This window comes from Pleurodeles waltl, chromosome 3_2, assembly GCF_031143425.1.
Source record: "Pleurodeles waltl isolate 20211129_DDA chromosome 3_2, aPleWal1.hap1.20221129, whole genome shotgun sequence".
In the NCBI taxonomy this organism is placed as follows: domain Eukaryota; kingdom Metazoa; phylum Chordata; class Amphibia; order Caudata; family Salamandridae; genus Pleurodeles; species Pleurodeles waltl.
In genome coordinates, this window is record NC_090441.1 from 66,992,910 (window position 1) to 66,998,909 (window position 6,000).

The window sequence follows — 6,000 nt, forward strand, 5'->3', positions numbered from 1 at the left end:
ACCATGTCTATGGTTAAAACAATGGTGCAAATTAATGGAAAAACATGGAAGTGTAGCGTTCCCTATCCACGGGTCGTTTAATCTGAGGGTTTTAGAAAATCTGAGATTTGCGCTATATGACATGAAAGTACCCCCGAGACCAGCACAGTTTGAAGCGTTAGCAATTTGGGAGCTGATAGCTAGAAACCAACAACAAAAGAAGTTCGAGACTAGGATAAGAAAGGTAGAGAAGACACTAGCGGATGCTAGATGGGACACCACACAAAAGGTTTGGAGATCAGACGTATTGCAAGGGATTAAATTGTTCCCAGCAGTTACCGATGAAGCGGAGACGGAAGGAAGGAAAGCTACCTATAAGACAAACAGGAGTCAGTCCAGAGATAGAGAGAACAATAGAAACTCGAAAAGGGGAGACGAGTCAGACGATGAGGAGTTCATAATACAATTGTTGAACGATCGCCCGCCACCGTATGTGGAAAACGAACAAGGTCCAAGTATTAGTACTGCCCCTCCAGAACCAACACAGTTAATGTAACACCCAAGTTAAGAATATCTCAGAGACCGAGCAGCTCCGACATGCCTTTCTCACCACACATACCACAGATTCAGAGAATTTACCCAGACGTACCTACATTGAAACATGCTGATAACTATCAGCCACAGGTTCAAAGGCACTGCTGTGATGAGCATAACATGGGAATGACTTCTGGTTCAATGACGCAGGGAGGACAGAGTTATCAAAGACCAACATTGATTCAAGCTGAATCAACACAGTTCTTGATGCCTCAAAAGCAGGCACAAGAAATGACGAAGCATACCCAAGTGACAGGGAGCCAGTTAGGCATGCCAGCAATGATGAACCATAATGTGGGGATTAACATGCCGCAGAATTTAGGGAACGGGCAGAATCCAGATGCAATATCTCTGCCTATCACTGTAGGTCCACCAGTACCACTGTACATACAGGCAAATTCAAGCACAAGTGACCAAGGGTTAATGATGCAGAATGGGACAGGGAGAAGGTGCATAGAAACCACTCCAGAGACAACTCCGATAGCGGCACTGCCAAATGGATCTGGGTCCTTGTCAGAATTCAGTCCAATTCCAATTTGCGCTCCGTCAACCGTGGTAAGGTCACACCCACCACTATTGGTACCGTTAATCTCACAGACTGAAACATTACAGAAACCATCAGTAGCAGTTGATGTAACTGCTGCACTGATGGGACTGAACGTGCAACAGTTAACACAATGGTTCAACAGCCTGAACTCCCCACAGAGTACATCCAGCGGGAAGGGAGAAGAATATTTGAATAAAATAAGATTAGGTATGGAGGCAGATGAATTGCTAGAAGGAACAATGGGTCTGAACAGATTAGAATCCTACACAGAAGAAGAGCTGAGATACATGTGCCCTAGAATCACGAGAGAAGTAAGCAGCATACACAAGAAGTTACAAGAAATTGCAGATAGACACGAGATCGATATAAATAAGACTAAACACCTGAGCAGAAGTTACAGGTTAGATTTCGAGACAAAAGATTTTGAACACATGAGATCCGCAGGGATGAAAACGCACCTTAAAGAGATACTGCAGAGTGCACAGGTCTGGAGATGTTTAGACAAATGGGAAAGCAGATGGGTTAAGAAAAAGGACAAAAAGAAAGAAAATACTCCAGAGCGGAATGAGAAAAAACAGCAGAATGACGATCTGATAACTATGTTACCAATGAGAGAGACAGCAGGGGGAAAACTTGTACATGTACCATGGCACAGGTGCGATATTCAATCCTTTACGGATGACTTTCCCAAATTGAGAGAGAAACCGATTGAGTGGTATCAACAAACAGATAGATTTGTGAAGCTCGCGAAATGTCTCTGGGAAGACCTGAACACTCTATTTGAAATTGTGGTTCCGGCAGATTTGTGGGAAGATTGTAAAAGGGCTGTAGGTTGGCCGACAAGTGAACCAGAGAGAGATAGGGACACAGGTGCGCCATCACCTACGGTAATGAGTTTGTACCACAAGGTGATCGAGCACTTGAAAACCAAGGTTGTGTCGAAAAATGTGGATTGGCAGAGGATTGACAGGACCGCTCAAGAGGTTAAAGAGTCTATACATGTGTATTATGAGAGGTTGTTGAAGGCGTTTAAAAATTACAGTGGCACAGAGACGATTGAGGCAAAAGACATGCTCCATTTTGTGTTCAGGTTTGTGGAAGGGTTGAGACCCGAAATTAGCCAGATGATTAAAACGCATTTGATTTGTTGGCAGTCAAAGTCGATCGATGAGGTGTTGAATTATGCAAAATACTGCAGTGATGAGATTGAGACAAAGCAGAAAAGGTTGAAAGAGAAGGTGATGGTGATGCAGCTCAGAGCAGCTCAGACAGGCTTACAAGGTTTGCAAGGTTTTCAACAACAGATGCCGCAGCAGCAGCAGCAGCAGCAGGGAAATGCTATGTTTCAGCCGCAGATGAGAGGCAGAGGCCGAGGAGGTTTTGTGAATAATGGTCCTGATTTGAATACCGTTATGATTCCAAATGGTATACAGGCAATGAAGAAGGTGATGCCATGTCACACGTGCGGAATTGTCGGGCATTGGAAACGGGAGTGCCCAATGATGGTGCAGGAAGGTGTAGGTCAGCAAAACAATGATGTCAATGCATTCCAGACTATGAGAGGACCGAAACTGAGAGGTCCAAATCCAAATTTCCAAAACAATATAAACCAGCTGCAGGGTTTACAACCCATGCAACCGCAACAGGTGCAAATGCCCCGTGTGCAAATGGCACAATTGCAGCCAATGCAACAGCAGTTTCCCATGGTACCTAATCAGCAAATGCAAATACCCTTAGCACCAATGAATCAGCAGCAAGCAATGCTTCCTCAACAGGTTGCGGGTCAGGGAATGAGTCAAAATGACACAGTACACCAATTCCCACTACACAGCGAGAATGGAATAAACGATGTATGGGAGAGTGAAAGTTCAGATGAGGAGGGAAACTGTGTGCTTGCAGCATCGTTGGAAGTTGATCAGAAGGGTCCGTATGTGGAGGGAAAAGTTATGGGTCATCGCGTTTCATTCTTGGTTGACACAGGAGCTACACGTTCCACTGTCAGGAGCATTGAAGTACCAAATTTGCCACTCTCAGGGAGAACAGTCCAAGTAGTGGGAGTAGCAAATAGGTACCTGACGAACCCAAGCACAGACCCAGTACAAGTCAGAATTGGCAACTACTGAGGGTCACATAAATTTGTGATGTGTGACTCAAGCCCGATATCACTGTTAGGGAGAGACCTATTGTGCAAATTGGGATGTTCAATTATGTGTTCAAATGATGGAATTAAAATTCAGACGAGCAGCGATGGGGAAGAAGAGGACAGTGTAGGAGGGGACGAAGTGGAGACTGTCGATGAAGAGTATCCCCTGATTACCCTTTATCCAATGGTCACTGAGGCAGACATTCCTGCTGAACTACAAGAAACAGTGGGAAAAGAAGTGTGGGATATGACAGGAAAAGAGGTGGGATTGGTGAAAGGAGTAGAACCAGTGAAAGTGACTGTGAAACCCAATGTAACCTTTCCCCAGACCCCACAGTACCATATGGCACAAGACACCCTCATAAAAGTTGCCCAACTCATTGATGAGTTTGTGAAACAGGGAGTACTGAAAGAAGTGTTGAGCAGTCCATGTAATTCACCAATAATGGGATTAATAAAACCCAGTGGAAAGGTCCGAATTGTTCAGGATTTGAGGAAAATAAATGACATAATAGTAAAATGTTGTCCTGTAGTACCGAATCCAGCTGTGATAATGTTTCAAATTCCCTGTGATGCTGAATGGTTCTCAGTTATCGACTTATCACAAGCATTCTTTTCTGTGCCTCTTCATGAGGACAGCCAGTTTCTCTTTTGTTTCAAATTCTTAGACAGAGTCTACAGTTGGTGTCGAATTCCTCAAGGGTTTTCGGAGTCACCGTCAATCTTCAATCAGATTCTAAAGAAAGATTTGGAAGCACTGGAGTTGCCATTCGAGTCAACCCTAGTACAGTACATTGACGACTTACTGATCACGTCCAAGACAGAAAGTGACTGCACAGCTGACACCATTGCCCTACTGAACCATTTGGGAAGAAATGGACATAAGGTGTCCCCTTCAAAGTTACAATTCTGTCAAAAGAAAGTGAAATATTTGGGTCACCAAATAGAGAAGGGGTCACGTAGAATAATGAAGGAAAGAATAACAAGTGTACTCCAAATGAGTCCCCCAAAGACGAGGAGGGAGGTGAGGAAGTTTTTGGGAATGGTGAGCTACTGTCGCCAATGGATTCCCAACTTCTCAACTCTAGCAAAACCTTTGCTGAAATTTACCCAGAAAGATGCGTTGGATGAAATTGAGCTGAAAGGAGATGAGATGGATGCTTTTGTTGAATTAAAGGAATGCATGTGCAGGGCTCCAGCTTTAGGTATGCCTGACTACACAAAGCCTTTCACATTGTTTTGTCATGAACGTGATGCATGTTCCTTGTCTGTCTTGACCCAAGCCCATGGTGGCGTAAACAGACCAGTAGCATATTTTTCAGCTACTTTGGATCCGGTCGCAGCAGCATTGCCAGGGTGCTTGCGTGCCGTAGCAGCAGTTGGTATCAGCCTCACTCAGAGTGAAGGAATATAGATGGGACACCCTTTAACAGTCATGGTCCCTCACTCAGTCGAGATACTTTTGACACGTTCCCGAACACAGCACATGACTGGTGCTAGACTCGCAAGGTATGAAACAATAATTCTGGGATCACCTAATGTGCAGCTGAAACGGTGCACTACGTTGAATCCAGCAACATTGTTTCCCACTGAAAATGCCGAAATTGAGAACGATGAAGACATCGAGCACGACTGTCTTCAGGTGACTGAATTTTGCACCAAACCAAGGCCTGATATCAAAGATACCCGATTGGAAGAAAACGATCAAATTATTTTTGTTGATGGTTCATGTTTAAGAGATGCATTGGGAATATTGAAGGCAGGATACGCTGTATGTACAGTAACAGGTGTTCTGGAAGCATCTTGGCTTCAAGGAGTTTACTCTGCACAAGTAGCAGAATTGGTAGCCCTTACTAGAGCTTGCCAACTCTCTGCATTAATGAAGGTTACCATTTACACTGACAGCCAGTACGGATTTGGAATAGTGCATGATTTTGGGCAGTTGTGGTCACAGAGAGGCTTCATGACCTCTTCAGGATCACCAGTGAAAAATGGTGAAAGAATAAGAGAATTGTTACACGCCATCCAGTTACCAGGAGAGGTAGCAGTGGTAAAATGCAGTGCACACTCGAAGGGACAGGACTATGGGGGTTATTACAACTTTGGAGGAAGTGGTAATCCGTCCCAAAAGTGTCGGTAAAGTGACGGATATACCACCAGCCGTATTACGAGTCCATTATATCCTATGGAACTCGTAATACGGCTGGTGGTATATCCGTCACTTTTGGGACGGATTACCACCTCCTCCGAAGTTGTAATAACCCCCTATGTTTCCCTGGGAAATGGATATGCGGATCAAGTCGCAAGGTTTTGCGCATTGAACTGTATATTGCTCAGGGATGAATGGAATTTGATAAGTGAACCAAAACTTGAACCAAGCGAAATCTTTGCTCTAAAGGTTGTAGATACAATGGACAAATTGAAATCCTTACAGAATGATGTCAGTGAGGATGAGAAACTCTCATGGACCAAATCACAATGCGTAAAGAGACTAGATGAATTATGGGTTTCAAGTGAAGGGAAATTTGTTTTTCCAAACAGCCTTTTGACACAGATAGCTAGATTTTACCATGGACAAGCTCATCTTGGGAGGGACGCCATGATTAGATTGTTTAAAACTGATTGGTTTAACCCCAAATTCCATCAGGTTGCTGAAGCAGTTTGCCATCGTTGCGTCATTTGCCAACAGATGAACGCAAGGAAGGGAACAGTAGTAAATTTGAGCCACATTGGAAGA